Raw genomic sequence first — 16,550 nt, 5'->3', positions numbered from 1 at the left:
GTTTAGGAGCTTACTTGGACTACATTGTGTGGAGTTGAGCTTGAGGGGAAGTGTTGAGATATCAGTGAACTCAGCTAATGCTGCAGACATTGATGACCCACTTGGGTGATATCTTCCGCACTTATGCCACTAGCATGGTGGGTGAGATTATAGTTGATATGCTACTAGTTGGACGACATGCTATGTGATAGCCATATTTGGATTACTAGAGTATGGCATAGTTATAGGACCAGCTCATATAGTCGGGTTCACACTATGGACTAACCATTATATATTATAGTAGGAAAGTACTTTCCCTTATAGTATGTACTCTTATCTCTTTATGTTAATGGTTATAGAAAAGAGAAGAAGATAGAAGAAAATTCAATCATCAATCTCTCTCTTATGTCTTGCTCTCTTATGCGTGTGTTTGCTTGCAAGGAACTCAAACTCTCCCTCTTCCCTACATTCTCTTTATAAGGGGAAGTACTCTCCTACTATAACATACAATGGTCGATCCATAGTGTGAACCGGACTATATGAGGTGGTGCTATAACTATGTTGTTGTACTCTAGTAATCCAAATATGGTTGTCACATAGCCTATCATCCACCACATTGGCGTTATAACTTTGTTGTTATGTGTAGTAATCCAAATATGGATGTCACACATAGCCTATCATCCACCACATTGGCACTATAACTATGTGGTACTTTAGTAATCCAAATATGGTTGTCATATAGCCTGTCATCCACCACATTGGGTGGCGGCATATCAACCATAATCTCACCAACCATGCTAGTGGCATAAGTGTGGAAGCTATCACCTAAGCGAACTATCAATTTTCATAACACTAGTTGAGCTTGATATCTCAACACTCCTCCTCAAGCTCAACTCCACACATTGTACTCTAAGTAAGCTCCTAAACCTGTAGAGCTTCTCTATGCCCAATGCCTTAATGAAGATGTTAGTCACGTGATCCTCTGGTAGTACTGACATTTACCAGATCTACACACTTGTTAAAACCTTCTCCCTCACAAAGTGATAATGCACCTTAATGTGCTTTATTCTAGCATGGTATATTGGGTTACTATAGCTAACTATATGCTACTCATGTTGTCAAAATCAACAGGTAATAGAGCCGAAGATTTTTCAAACTATAAGAATTTGATTTATGTGGACTTTGTTAATTGTGTGAATTAAACATATAACATTGGTACCAGGTTTTTGTATATGATGATGATTTCCTGAAGAGAGCAGGAGGCTCAAGATCATCTGGAGCTTCCACTTCAAAGTCAATAGATCATGGAAAGGATGTTGCTCTCGCTCAATATATAAGACATTTGAATCATCAAAAGGTACATGTAAATTACGACACTTGCTTAAAATTGACAACAGCAAGTAGTGGCATGAGTAATGATGATTACAATTTTAATACGCAGATCATTATATCTCACAAAGAGTTCTCAAAAGACAATGCGAAATTCCCTTTATTCGCATTCAAAGTACTATCCAGGTTTTGTGGTGAACACGAAGTGCCTTTAAATGCTGAGAAGGTGGTGCTTGTCGAAAAACAGTTTGCACTGCGGGTGTTTGGTCATGGGTATGGTTTCCAAGCACTAAGATGCCCCTACTATCTATCATATACAGCGCATGCTATTGTAGCGGGAATTATAGACCTAGACCTATTGCATCCATATGGAAAAAGATATCTAATAAGGACAAGAAAAAGCTGGTTAGAATTGTTGCCTCCAACAATGCAGATGCCAAAAATAGATCTCCTGGCATTAGATGAAGAGGAAGAAGAAAAGGAAGACGAAGAAGGAAGACCACTGAAGAAGATCAAGCCCACCTCATGAAGACGAAGAAGGAAGACCACTGAAGAAGATCAAGCCCACCTCATCTAGACCACCTTCTCCCAACCTTGACTCTTGAGCGATGCCACAACTAATGGCGCTCTCTCGCAGTTGACTGATTCTAAGCACATTGTCGCTTTTCTTTATTAATCAATTGTATTGCATGTGTCAATGATGAGGACTTGAATGTGTCTTTTTGTTTTGCTTTGTGAATCAATTTCCTGTAAGTCCATTGATGTAACTCTAAAAGACTATTGGCTTGATTCTTGCCTCCACCATTTCTAGTGTGCTTAAGTAACCTGTTCTTGCCATGTAATGTGACTTCTCCATGCCTTGAGTTGACCATATTGACAATGAACCGTATGTCTTTGCGAAATATGGTGTATGATTATATAGTATGTGCTGCAATCAATGACAACATTAAAAAAATCAGATTTATGTATTAGTTGGTCTCATAGTATTGAGATTGTAGCAGTTTTTAAAGTTCTTACCATGTAATGAGTTACATGTTAATCACTCCATCTTGCAATGAATGCCTTCCTCCAAGTCTCTAATATGTTTTCAAATAATTTTATCTCACTCTATTGATCCAGCTCTTTTTCTCCATGAATGCAAAGATCTTGTCAAGTGAAATCCGCACATTTGCCTTCCGATTTTAGATTGAACTTTCATTTCCAATGTCCTTGACTGCATTATGTAGATCTTTCCATCGATTAAACATCTTTTTCTTATTTTTATCTCGACAGTCTTTGAGGCAGTATGACAAAAATCTTTTAGCTTTCACACCACCTATTGATGGTTTTCTTGGTACTTTGCTGCCCCCTTGTGACCGCTTGTCGTCCTCCTCAATTTTAACATGCCCTACATGCAAGCCAATGTCTGATAGCACTTTTTCTATTGCTTTGATTGCTTTTAGAGATTATTTTTTAGGCTTTAACATCCATGCAAAGCATATATACAAATACACCAGCTTCTCTACAATTCTACATAGTGCATGCAATGTGCATATGTGCACTGTGGATGGAGGAATATCAAGCACTGCTTTGAAATCTTTATCTTTTATGTAAGATTCCTCCTCAGCCTGAATAATGAAAAAGCTTTACTTCAATCCCCTGTAATCATTTTCTATTTTTGAATACAAGAAAATATTATTTTTCCTTGTTTTTGTCTAGAGAGAAGAAAAATTCTATAGAGTGGTAATTCAATATTGAGATATTTTTGGATAAACAAATTCTCCTAATATCAAAAATATGTTTTCGTGAAACAGAAATTCAAAATAAATTTTCCAAGGCGCATTAGGAATCAATTAAAAATGATTTAAAAGACCTTAGCCTAAGGATCAAGATTTTTTGAAAATTTTGGATTATGGTCTAATTAAGGTTCCTATGGGCAAATAAGATTAATCTAAGTGTTGAGATGAGATAAATCCAATGAATAAAACAAAATATCCAAAAATGAGTAAATGCCCACATAAGATGAAGAGTTGAATGAGTACAAGGTTTATTAGTTAAAAACTATGAGATATTACTAAAAAAATGAGATATTTTGAAATAATGATACATTTTTGACACCTTTTACTCTCCTCTCTCCTGGATCAAACTGGATCAAAATGGGAGCTAAACTGGTCCAAATATTGTCCAAACTGAAGCTGGAAAATTCTAGAGCTTAGTTGGACTCAGTTAGTGGCCTCCCTCACCTATAAATAGACCCTCATTCTTTTGTATTCTCATCTGTGAGAGCTAGACCATGCCACTATTACATTAAAATAAGCATATTTTCTATTATCCCCTAAAAATCCTCTACAATTTGGAGAGATTGGAGTTTCTCTCTCTCTTCAACCTTCCTTGGAGATTTCCTCTCAACATACTAACCAATTGATTGGTTGGGGGCTTCTTCTAAGAAAGAGAAGCAAGCAAAACAAGAGGTAAGATGCAATTTCATGGTTTTTTCTTTAATATTCTAAATGTTTTCACTTCTCAACTCCTCTCAAGCTTGAGAAGTATTCAAATGAATGGTTTTTCAATGCAAATGAAGCTTTCTAAAGAATTCTAATGATTAATCAAAAAAAAAGTTTATATTTATGCTTAATTAGGATGTTTTTTAAGTATATCTCTCTCTCCCCAAAGAATGGTCATTCCTATGACCAATTCTCTATTCAAATGATGCTTCTCATGGAGAAATTCTCAATTCTAAAATTAAACTCTATGCTAGTTAAGCTAGAGGCTAAAGAAATGGATTTTTTAATGCTTTTATGTTACATAAATTATGATGAACTTATGATTCAGATCCATAAATTGGATTTAGACCTATTGATAGTTAATCTATCATAATTATATTACTAAGTTTTATTCTTTTCAAAATTATTAAAAATTATCAGTAATAGCAGCAGAGATATGGCAAAAATTTTAGAAATTAATACATAAATCATTTTTATGCATAATGTGAAAAGAGGAGTTCCTACCATATTCTAGGATTAGTCATCCTATGCTAAAAGAATAATTCTCATCATATCCATGGAAAATTAATTTTTAATGTTTATGCATAAATAGTTAATTAGAGAAAAAGATGAATTTTTAGTAATTTTATTTTTATGATAAAATATGAATTCCCATGATAATACAGATCCATGTATTTTTAATGGAGAAAAAGAAAAATAGGTATATTCAAATAATGAATATTTTTAATTTAAAATTAAAGAGAAATTTTAGATAAATTATTTTTATGCATGAATAAATTTAAATTATGAAAGAGGAATTCCCATCATATTTGAAATTCAATCTTTTAAATGGAAAAAGTTGAATTCTTGTTATATTTAATTAATGGATATTTTTATTTAAATTTTTAAGAGAAGTCTTAGTTAAAATTATTTTATGCGTGAATAAATTTAAATGATGAAAGAGGAATTCCCATCATATTTGGAATTCAATCATTTAAATGGAAAAAGTGAAATTATTGTTATATTTAAATTAATAGATATTTTTATTTAATTTTTAAGAGAAATTTTAGTTAAAATTATTTTATGCATGAATAAATTTAAATGATGAAAGAAGAATTCCCATCATATTTGGAATTCAATCATTTAAATGGAAAAAGAGAAATTCTTGGTACAGTTGGAATAATGCATATTTTTATTTAATTTAAAGAGAAATTTTAGATAAATTTATTTTATGATAAAAGAGGAATTTTCATGATAATTAGAATCCAATCATTAAAAGAGAAAAAGAGGAATTTTAAGCTTATTTAAAAAATGGATAATTTTATTTAATTAAAAGAAGTTTTTTAATGATATTTAAGTAGAGAAAGATTTGAATTAATTTTTAATACAAAAGAGGAAATTTCACCATAATTCAACCTAGGGAATTAAGGTTGAGAAATTAAATGGTAGAAAGAATATCTTTAGATATTTTATGTGGTTAAATCACCAAATTGGTATTTGCCCAAAAATAGATTAAATGTAAGAAGAGGATTTTCATTAAAACCCAATATTCTCTAATAAAACCATTTCTTAATCTACTATGGAAAAGAAACTCTGCAAGGTGTAGAAGCTTCTCATACCTCCACCTAAGCCTCTTCAGTGTCTCAGAATCCTTGGGCATTATAGTCATCCTATGTGTGTGGGCACACACAACACACAAGTCATTGAAGTACTCTATGAGAAAGTCTTCAGTAGCCTCGTAGACAGAGCAAGGCTGTCCTCTTCCACCTTACGGATAGGCTCCAGTTCTCACATATAGACCTGCACACCCTCTAGAAAGGGAGCTTGGGAACACATAACCCTACACAATTCTGCGCCTTCCTGATCTCCCTCAGAATGTAGAACTTCTGTGAAAATCTCCTTATTCTGGCTTGCTTCAAAATATGGATAGGTTTTCCTTTCCTTGGCTTCTTCTGAGAGGCAGTCTTTGCGGCCAATCCAAGCCCCTTACCATGTCTCCTTGTAGTGGCCTTTGTCCTCGCCACATGAGCTACCAATTAGCCTAGTAGAAAGAGACATAACACAATCTCTCTCTCTCTCTCTCTCTCTCTCTCTCTCTCTCTCTCTCTCTCTTCCACTCCCTCTGTGTGTGTGTGTGTGTGTATTTATGGATGTCATGTAAGTGTATATGTGTGTGTGTATGTGTGTGCAGTTTGGCGCAATAGAGCTCTTCAGTTTGGCTTCAAAGCGCCTTATCGGCCAAATCGCAAAAACCACTCTCTCTCTCTCTCTCTCTCTCTCTCTCTCTCTCTCTCTCTCTCTCTGTAGCATTACAAGATGTGTATGTATGTGTTGTATGTGTTTATCCTTGTGTGTGTGTGTGTGTGTGTGTGTGTGTGTAGACATCTGAGTGTGTGTGTGTGTGTATGTCTCTGTGTGTTCCTACATGAGTGTGTGTGTGTGTGTAGACATCTGAGTGTGTGTGTGTGTGTGTGTCTCTGTGTGTTCCTGCATGTGTGTGTGTGTGTGTGTGTGTGTGCCTGCATGAGTGTGCTCTAGAGAAACACATACCAAAGCTGTCGGTGGCTCGATGGATCTATCTCCGTCTCTATCTCTCTCTCTCACAGGCGCACTGTTACAAATAGAATAAAGAGTCATTTTTAATATTCATAAACCCCACATGTCAATTGTCAACATCACATGTGTCCGTTATTACTACACACGTGGGCTCGTATAAAGTTATTTAATCCTCACGCCACTATTAACGGTTCTCGTATTTGAGAGAGAGAGAGAGCTCTCTCTCTCTCTCTCTCACACACACACACACGCACACTCAGATACACAGACACACAGACATGCATGCACAGACAGATAATCTTTCACACACACGCACACACACACAACATAGACATGCAGGAATAGACATACACAATCTATTTCTGTCTCTCTCTCTCTCACACACACACAAAAATCACCTAGACACACACACACACACACACACACACACATAGAGAGAACCATATACAATACAGACACACACATACACTACACTCACAAAGAGAGAGAGAGAGAGAGAGAGAGAGAGAGAGAGAGGAGAGAGAGAGAGAGAAGTTTGTGCAGTTTGGTGCGATATGGCTCTTATAAGGATAATAAGGATAATGGAGGTGCTTTATCGTGCCAAATTTCACACACATACATATACACTTATATCACATCCACACACACACACACACACACACACACACACAACCATATATAACACAGACACACAACCATATACAACACAGACACACACATACAGTACACCCACAAAGAAAGAGAGAGAGAGAGAGAGAGAGAGAGAGAGAGAGAGAGAGGTTTGTGCAGTTTGGTGCGATATGGCTCTTTTAAGGGCAATGGAGGTGCTTTATCGCGCCAAATTGCACACACATACATATACACTTATATCACATCCACAAATACACACACGCACACACACACATAAAGAACCATATACAACACAGACACACACATATAGTACACCCACAAAGAGAGAGAGAGAGAGAGAGAGAGAGAGAGAGAGAGAAGTTTGTGTAGTTTGGCGCGATATGGCTCTTGTAAGGGTAATGGAGTTGATTTATCGCGCCAAATTGCACAAATATAAGAAGGGGTTTCTCTTCTTTTCTAATTCATGCCAGTGTCTTACTTATTAGAACAGAGAAAGCTTAAGCGAGGAGTCACTATGCTGGATCATCCTGAGTTTAGTGCTGCAGGTAGGAGCGACATGCAAATGAAGTCTACAAAGCTGTTGATGAGCACAAAGAAAAGATCTATTGACTTCACTATTGACGACCCTGCAGAGGTTATGGCAAGGATAGATGAGCCATAGCTTGTGAGAGGACAGACAGAAGATCAAGGGTTTCCAACTGTGGAGCCGGGAGAATGAAGTTCCCCCCTTTACTTTGTAAAGGATTATAGTGATGAGGAACCCCATTCAGAAGACCAGGATATGGAGGCAGATGAACAGGAGAAAGCAGGTGTTCTTAGTCTGGTGTCCCTTTCTAAGCGACCTGCTCGCCAGAGTCTCTCTGTTAAGAGGGATTTTGATTTCTCAATGGAGGCTAAGGAAGAGATGCCGAAGAGGGAGAAGCAGAAGAAGAAGGAGCAACGTCTTAGCAACTGACATGAAGGAAAAGAAGGAGGAAATTTTTAAGAGCAATGATCTTGCTCTAATTGATGAGAAACTTTTTGATTTTGTCTATAACGTGGGAGCTGCTGACGACTTTCACATTATTGCTAAGATGTTTAACAAGCCTTTGCCAGTAGAGTCTATTTTGGACTAGCATGCAGAGTACCTATCGAAACACAGGGACGGTTTCAAAAAATTAGTATCCAAAGGAAGGCTGCTCCTAAACAATCAGGCTTATGTGCACTTGCTAGATTGTGCATGAAGCAAGAAGGCAAACAGTTTTCTATACAAGAAGTACTAGGAACTCCCATCTTCCTACAAGCCTACTTAGTATACCTTGCACTTAAGTTGCTACAGGCTTTGTATGAGCCATTTGGATTCCTCTGCTACTTGCATTGCCTCTATAAAGAGCTTCTTGAACGGGGTGAAGAACTACTGTATGAAGGTACTATTCAAGATAAAATTCCCCAAGAAGATAAGTTACCTTCTGAGGAGGCAGAAGTTGAGGAAGAGATACAGTTAGTACATGAGGAAGAGGAGGCGAAGTCTATGGATATTGTTGCTCTTAAGACGTCAACAATACAGAGACCTCTGGATGTAGATCTCTTCAAAGTGGACTAGTGTGGTCTAGTATTGCCAGTGCTGCCCAGAATTCGTTGTGGATAACAAATGTTATGTACTGTTGTCTGACATTCAGAATATTTTCAGTCTTAGTAGGGAAGATTTTGTTTTATGTGCTATTGCCAATTTTCAGGAAGAGGGTAGTGGTTTTGTCTCAGAAGATGATAGTGATGACTTAGCATTAGAGGAAAATTACAATAGTAAAGAGTGTCTCAGCATATGTTTGGGCAAAGCACAGAAGTTCAAAGATGATGGATTTGTGCCAGACGATAAAACCTTCATGGAGCTGTAGGCCAAATATGGCTTTGATAAGTTGAATGACTCCACAAAGTAGTGGATGAACAGAGTAGGAGAAGATAGTAAAAGTTCTATTAACCTTTGGCGCAAGACTAACTGTTCGTGTGACAGATGAGACTCAGGTTCTCTCTCTCTCTCTCTCTCTCTCTCTCTCTCTCTCTCTCTCTCTCTTTGTGTATGTGTATGTGTGTGTTGTGTGTCTATGTGTGTGTGAATGTGATATGTAGGCTTATGTTTCCTTAATTATTTTGTTTTACAGAGTACATTTGAAGTCAATGACGAATTCTTGCAGCGGCATAAAAGGGAGTACTGTAACCGAGATGCAGCTCTCTTTCACTAACTAAGAAAATTGTCTAAGGCAAAGATTATAATCTACCACAATGCCATGAGCCAGGAAGGGAGAGTTGCAAATTTTTTATTCAAGATATTGTCCCTGTTCCTAGGTGCAATGATTATTCCTAAAAGTTATGAGAAGATTATTTTGATAGAGAAGTCTACTGCCTTAGAAATTTTTGGATGCTACCCTGGTTATGCCAACAAAACAGAAGGGGTTACTTTCATTGTCTCTAGGCATAGAGAACCCAGAGGAACTAGAAGAATATGGCAAACACCATTTGCTAAGGTATAAACGAAAGCCAGAACAACAGGAATTACCACAGTCATTAGAATGGAAAGATACATTGTAAAAGACTTATGTGTTACATCTATCTGTCCAACGATGATTAACAAAAATCTTTTGTTCTCTCCATTTGTTTTGTGCTTCTATGGCATCTGAGTTTTTAAATGCTTCGGAATGCTTCAATCTCTTCCTTTCCATAAGTTTGAGTGTCTGCATCAGTTTGGATGACCTCAAGGTTTCTTTTTTTTGTAGTTGTTGTAGTATCCTTTTATAGAACCATTGGAGCAGTTCTTGTAGGCTGTTTGCCTTACTTTTTCCACCACCATGTTGTGTGTGCCTGAAATATGCATTTCGAGCCATATAGTGTGATTTTTTGAGTCCTTGTGTGTTCCAAATGCTAGGATCTCCGTATTTGTTGATAAAGTAAGGCATGTGGTTGTAGAGAATATGCTGCATAAGAAAACATACAATGTAAGTTAGTATCGAGGGCTAGGAAACAACAGTAAGCTAGAAACATACCATGTAGTGTGTAATGTTGGTGTTAGTCCAAGCAGCACTGAATGCTTTTTTGAACGCTTTGTAAGCTGTCTTGAAAGCTCTTTTTGTCTTGCTGGGAGTAGTTGACTTTCTCACACATTTGGAACAGAGTATCAATTGAACGCCAAACATCTACTTTGACATTCCTTGAAGCACCTTCATGGTCTTTCACTGCATTATGAAGCTTTTTCCACTGTTGGTATTCGATTTGACTTGTATAGATTGTTGTATATTGCTTTCCTAACTTTGCAGGTTTGTGTTGCTGATTATTCATTGGCTTGGAAAGAAATCTTCTTGCCATAACACCTCCAATGGAGGGCTTCATTGGAACTTTCTTTTCATTTGATGACTTTTTAGTGTCCTTCAGAATCTGGACATTACCTCCATGTAGTCCAATTTCTGATAGCACCTTCTCCAATGCACGGTTGGCTTCTTTCCTCTCTGCTACATTCTTGATCTTCTAAGCAAAGCCAATGTGGAGATATGCCAGTTTCTCTTTGATACGACATAAAGCATGAAGGGTGCATATATGCACATTGGAAAGAGGAATCTCAAACACTAGTTTAAAGTTCTTATCCAAAATTTGTCTATTCGGTGGTCGTCTCCACCACTTAGAGTCCATCACCCTTGCAGAGTCCATGCAATAAAGACATGGAGACTTTGCATTGGCCCCTTTGCTGCAATTAAATACGCACTTGAGAGTCTTCAAGTCACCTGCAAGATGCCACTGGACTTGAAATTCCTCCATTTTCTCTACATGGAGCATCCTGGTTGCATTCATCTGTTCTTTGATGAGATTGGGGATATGTGTGTCTGATGAAGTACCAAAAACAAGGATTCATGGTCCTCTTTCTTGACCTCAAATGAACCTAGCCACCAGATGTTCGTCTTGGACTACACACTAAAATACTTTGTATCATCCCTACTGCAATTACAAAGAGCCCTATTCATAAGTGTTATTGTGACCCTTTCCATTTCTCCTTTATAATCTCGCACTCATCAAGCTTGATGACAAACTAAAGTACACCTCCTATCTCCTCAAATGTAATATCATAGAACTCCACCATTCTCTTTTGCAAGATCTCCAAGTCCATGAATATATTGTTGTGTTCATTGTAGAATATGCTGCCACCTTCTCCCTTAAACTCTCCTACAATGTGGTATGAGTGACCAACATAGTGAAGTTGTTCTGTGTTTAATTCCTCCCTATGTCTCCAAACTTTTGTAGGTGTTGGAAGTAGCTTTGCTTTAATGCCTTTGGCCTCAAGGAGTGATGACACTGACTTCTGGATGTATGGCACTATAACCCTTATGACTGACTCCACTTGAATCCATGGTGGATTGAATATCCGCAACTGAAACTGTATTGTTGGTTACAAATTCATCCACTATATCTCATTTAACCACCTTGAACTTCTTCTCTTTTATCATTTCTCTTGCCATTTTTGATGTCACGAATGGTTTTAGTTGCTTTGCTAGATTAAGATTGGGATTGATATTCTCTTTGTCAGGATGTATGACAACCCTACAAATACAACACTACTTATTACTAACATAGAGAACATACAAAGAAGCCCAGCAAATAAAATAATATTAACTGCTAACATAAAAGACATGTGAATGGGAATGCATTCAGTGCAATCTTACCTTATGGCTTGGATTCTCTTCTTCAGGCCTCCAGAACCAAGCCTCAAGTTCTCGACATTTTTGAGCTTTCTTTTCCGTATGTGCCGTCCAATGATTGTGTCTTTTTCTCTATATTTGTAGAGATCACTTCTTAGTTTATTGATTTGACATTCTTGTTCTTCCAATCTAACTTTTTGTGTCTTGCATTCACCAAACAAGCCAAGAAGCTCATTTGCTAAGCGTTGTGAATAATGCCTTTCTCTTTCTTGAATGTAAGAAATTGACTTGCAATATCCTAGTAAGCCTGTGGCGCCATCACCTGCAAAACGTAAGAGAGTTGTGGGATTTGAAAAGGGAGGATGTGAAGCAGTACGGGGGTCAATAGGATAGATGGAGCCATCTCACCAAAGGTCTATATGTTGCTTCCTCGACAACCTCATATGATCTTTAATATCTGATGAGAGCAATAGTTGTCCACTTCTGTATTTTTGAATGGACGCATACACACTATCTAGATCAATGTGCAAATGGTACTTTCTCTTAATGCTTTCATGATTAGACTCTTCAATAGAATGAGTGTGTACATGGTTGTTCTCCATTGGAGTGTTCTAGGAATGAGTAAGTATACTATATGATGCAGAGTGAAAGAATATGACTGGCTATGGTGAGAGAAGGCTTGTATTTGTCTTTTGAAATTGGAGATGAAGGTTCGAATTCCCTCCAAACTGTCTTCCTTGCAATAATATCCTCCTAAACTAACTTTATTCTTGCAGTTTCGAATGTATCATTTCAAAGAAGGTTCCAACGAACTTTAGGACGGCCGCCTGGGAGAAAATTTATCTCTGGCTTAGAGACTACACTTTTATGACTTTTACATTCTCTTTATTTTAATATTTCAAGATTTTTTCTAGAGAGAGAAAATAAGAATCGACCATTTTCTTACAAGGCCCTACGAATGACCTCCAAAATGTCCTAATGTTGAACCCTCCTCATCTATTTAAACTTCACTATGGTTGTTGATCCCCACCCTTACATCTCTGATTTTCAAGTGTTGCACTTCCTTCTACAATATGGCACAGATAGTGTGCATACTTTGTTGTCTTATTTTGGAATAAAGTTATGTTGATTTATGCTACATGTTTGATGTTGAATGGATAACGAATAACTAATTATTTCTAAATGTTTATATTTGGTCCATAATATTGATTGTCACGGCTATGATACATGTCTTGGTTCTTTATATTATCTCTACTAGGAAGAAGACTCGACCTTGAATTTGAGTGCTTGTTTTATAATGAGATACTATCATTTTTTAATGCATGATTGTTGACTAATGTTCACCCTGTTATACCCTAAAATACTATATAGCTTCTTCCCTCGTCAACTACATCATACTATATGCGACTTTCTTTACGGCAACCTAACAGACCTTCTACCTATTCGACTATCCTAAATATGATGGTGTTAATGGATTCAAATTGCTGGTAGGCTGGGTTTCTCTCTAAACTTGAACTATTTTTGGCGTGTAGTTGGTTTATCTGAACTATTTTAACATACGTATTTCTCATATTTTTATTTCCCCTAGTCTCTGCTGTGATTGACCACATGGTCTAATACTAACTACTCGAGTGCATGATACCTAATGTGCCTCTATCTATTTTGTTTTTTTTGTTTAAAACTATTGTTCACCATTGACTCCTAAATAAGTGGATATAATGATGTCCGTGCTGACCTAAATCTGCGATTTTCATGTTACTGTGGTTATCATGGTACCCTTGATGACCTTAATCTATGGTTATCATGGTGCCCTTGATGACCTTAATCTATAGTTATCATGGTTTCTAAATCAGAGGTTTCCACGATAGATTGACCCATAGATGGTTTCTAAACCGGAGGTTGTCATGGTTTCTAAATTGGAGGTTGTCATGGGTCCACGATAGATTGACCCATAGATGGTCCTTCTTGCATCTTAATATGGTCATGATAGCTAAAAAGTAGTCCCTTAGATTTTAGTATATATACTTCTTTCATGGTTCCTTGCTAGATCCATACTTGCAGTAATTGATGCACACTATAAATGGTAATGTGCATTTTTGCACCTAATTAGTACTTGGTTGTTTTGTTTTAGAATACAATTACTTCCCCATGATGATTTATATTACACGCCTTATGTTGAATGGATAACTACTGATTATTTCTACATGTGTATGTCTGGTCCATAATTTTGACTATCACAATTATGATACATGTCTTGGTTCTTTATGTAGTATGCTAGGAAGGCGACTCCACCTTATAGTCGAATGTTTGTTTTACAATGAGTTGCTCTCATATTTTGACGTAAGATCAATGACTTATGTTCACCCTATCTATTAAGGATTATTAAAATCATAACATTATGTGGAATGACGCTTGCCATGTAGCTAGTTTATCTTAACTTTTTTACATGCGTATTTCTCATATTTTGATGTGATAAGATACTTCCCCTGGTCTTTGCTGATTGTCTAGATGGTATACATTTGTATGCATGTTATTATGCTAATTACTCAAGTACATGATACCTCATATGCCACTATCTATTCGTGAGTTGTGCTTGACACTACTATTCACCATTGACTCATGAATCACTAGATATAGTGATGTCCTTGATAACCTGAATCTACGGTCATCATGATACCTACAATGTCTGGTTATCATGGTGCCATTGATGACCTTAATCTATGGTTATCATGGTACCTAAATGTGTGGTTATCAAGGTGTCCTTTATGACCTTAATCTATGGTTATCATGTTATCTAAATCGGTGGTTATCATGGGTCCTCGTCAATAGACTAACACATAAATGGTCCTTCTTGCTTCTTAATCTGGTCATGATAGATAAAACGTAATCCTTTAGATTTAAATATATCTACTTCTTTCATGGTTCCTTGCTGGATCCATACTTGTAGTAGTTGATACATCCTATGCATAGTACCATTGGCCTCTATTAATCGTTGTTGATCTATCTATCTTGGTCGTTTTAATGCTACTACGTTGAGGACAAACACTCCACTTAGCACCTAAGGTTGTACATTTTCATAATAAATACCTATCCTTATCTAAAACACCTAATAATCCACTAAATGACTTGTATCACCTTACATATAACTTCTTTGAGATGCTTGTAAAACCATTAATAGCTTATGTACTATATAGAATCATCAATTTTTAAGAATGTTTTGGAATGATGTTGTGGTAGTACTCTGAGCTATTGATTACCATATGCATGGACATTGATAACAAGTTTGAACTTACCATGACACCTGTCTTCCAAAATTAAAACATCTAAGTACTAGCTTATGTTTCAATTTGATGGTGGTGGCGAGTAAGGAGTTGATTCACTTGTGACTATGTTGATCAAAACTTGGGTGCTACCTACTAACCTCTTTGAATAGCAATGTATTTTTGACTCAAATCATCAACTTTCTATTTATGTCTATGAAATTCCTGTTGTAACCAGAATCCTGTTTGTTAAATGGTGTTACTCTCATTTTTTCATTCTTATTGACTACTAACACACACACACACACACACACACACAGATTAATTATATGTATGTACACACACACACACACGCGCGCATACATTGTATACACTCACGTACATATATATACATACAACATATGTAGTCCAAAATTGAATTACACTTGTTTACATATCAATAACACACAAGATATGTAGTCCAAAATTGAATTACACTTATTTACATATCAATAACAATAAGTTAGGTTGTGTACATATATATACACACAAGATATGTAGTCCAAAATTGAATCACACTTATTTAAATTTCACTAGCAATAAGTTAGGTTGTTTTAAAGATCACACACACACACACACACACACACACTTGCATGCCTGCACCACCACGTACGTGAACACACATGTACAAACAAACACACACGACACCTCTCTCGCCCCCTAGTGAAAACATCACTAGTTTCCTCTCATTTCTCAGAGTGTTTTCACTACCTATCTTAGGTCATTCCGTCGGGGGACATGAGGAGCACGATAGAGGTCAAGTTTTCCCTTGTGAGGAGTCCACGTATTGTAGGAATGACCTACCACAGTAGTGCACCCAGTAAAACTCTGTATACCAGGCGGATTTCCCAATAGGAATTGCAATACCCACACTGGACGTTTGCTCGAGTCTTCCGCGTAAGAAAAGGAGAGACTTCAAAAAGGAGCCAAATGTAGGAGCCATGCTGATTTCAAACTTGTGAAACCTTGGTTGGTCTGAAATAGCCCTTTTTTAATATTTTTTCATACTTAGTAGAAGGCTTGTGGGGGACTGTTGAGCTTCCGTAGAACACCACCCATAATGATGCATGAAGACATGGGTGCCAATCCATATACAAATCCCAACAACCAACAGAGTGCTCTCCAAGGCACTATGCTTCATCTATACAAGATTAACGACAACCCCACCTCCCTCCACGTGGGCAAAGGAGGTGGGGCTATTTCAAAATACCCACTCCTCCCGCAAGCGTGAAGTTCACGTTTGCATAATTCCAGCATGGTTGCCCTGCTGGACTACCGCCTCCTTTCAGCCGTGCCAGCTGCAAGCCTGGAGCGCATGGTTTTGATCAGGCTGTGGTGTGTCCAGCCACACCCCACCGCCCGACCGCCCACATCTTTCGTCGTCAAAATGCTAGAGGGTGTGGCGGCTATCCCTCCGCCGCCTCTTCAGAGCCCTTTATCCGACGACCAGTCATCCTTTTTGGAGGCAACTCAAATTAACAATATCGAGGTCTTCCACCTTTGATCATTTCAAAGATCCACAATCCCCTGCGCTCCAGCGTGAACTTCACGCCAACCCGTTCACCACAAAGCCATTCCTTCCACATAGGCAATCCACTACGCTCCAGTCGCACCTGCCCTCCACGCTTCACTCACGC

At 37.4% G+C, this 16,550-nt stretch overlaps 1 pseudogene; it reads right to left on the bottom strand.

The window, feature by feature from the left end:
• Window positions 1–9,526: 9,526 nt before the first annotated feature.
• Window positions 9,527–10,739, bottom strand: LOC147603688 (uncharacterized; annotated as a pseudogene).
• Window positions 10,740–16,550: the final 5,811 nt, after the last annotated feature.

The sequence above is a fragment of the Cibotium barometz genome, chromosome 63, assembly GCF_041138505.1.
Source record: "Cibotium barometz isolate CiBa-2024 chromosome 63, ASM4113850v1, whole genome shotgun sequence".
NCBI lineage: Eukaryota > Viridiplantae > Streptophyta > Polypodiopsida > Cyatheales > Cibotiaceae > Cibotium > Cibotium barometz.
This window is presented reverse-complemented; position numbering and strand designations above follow the sequence as displayed.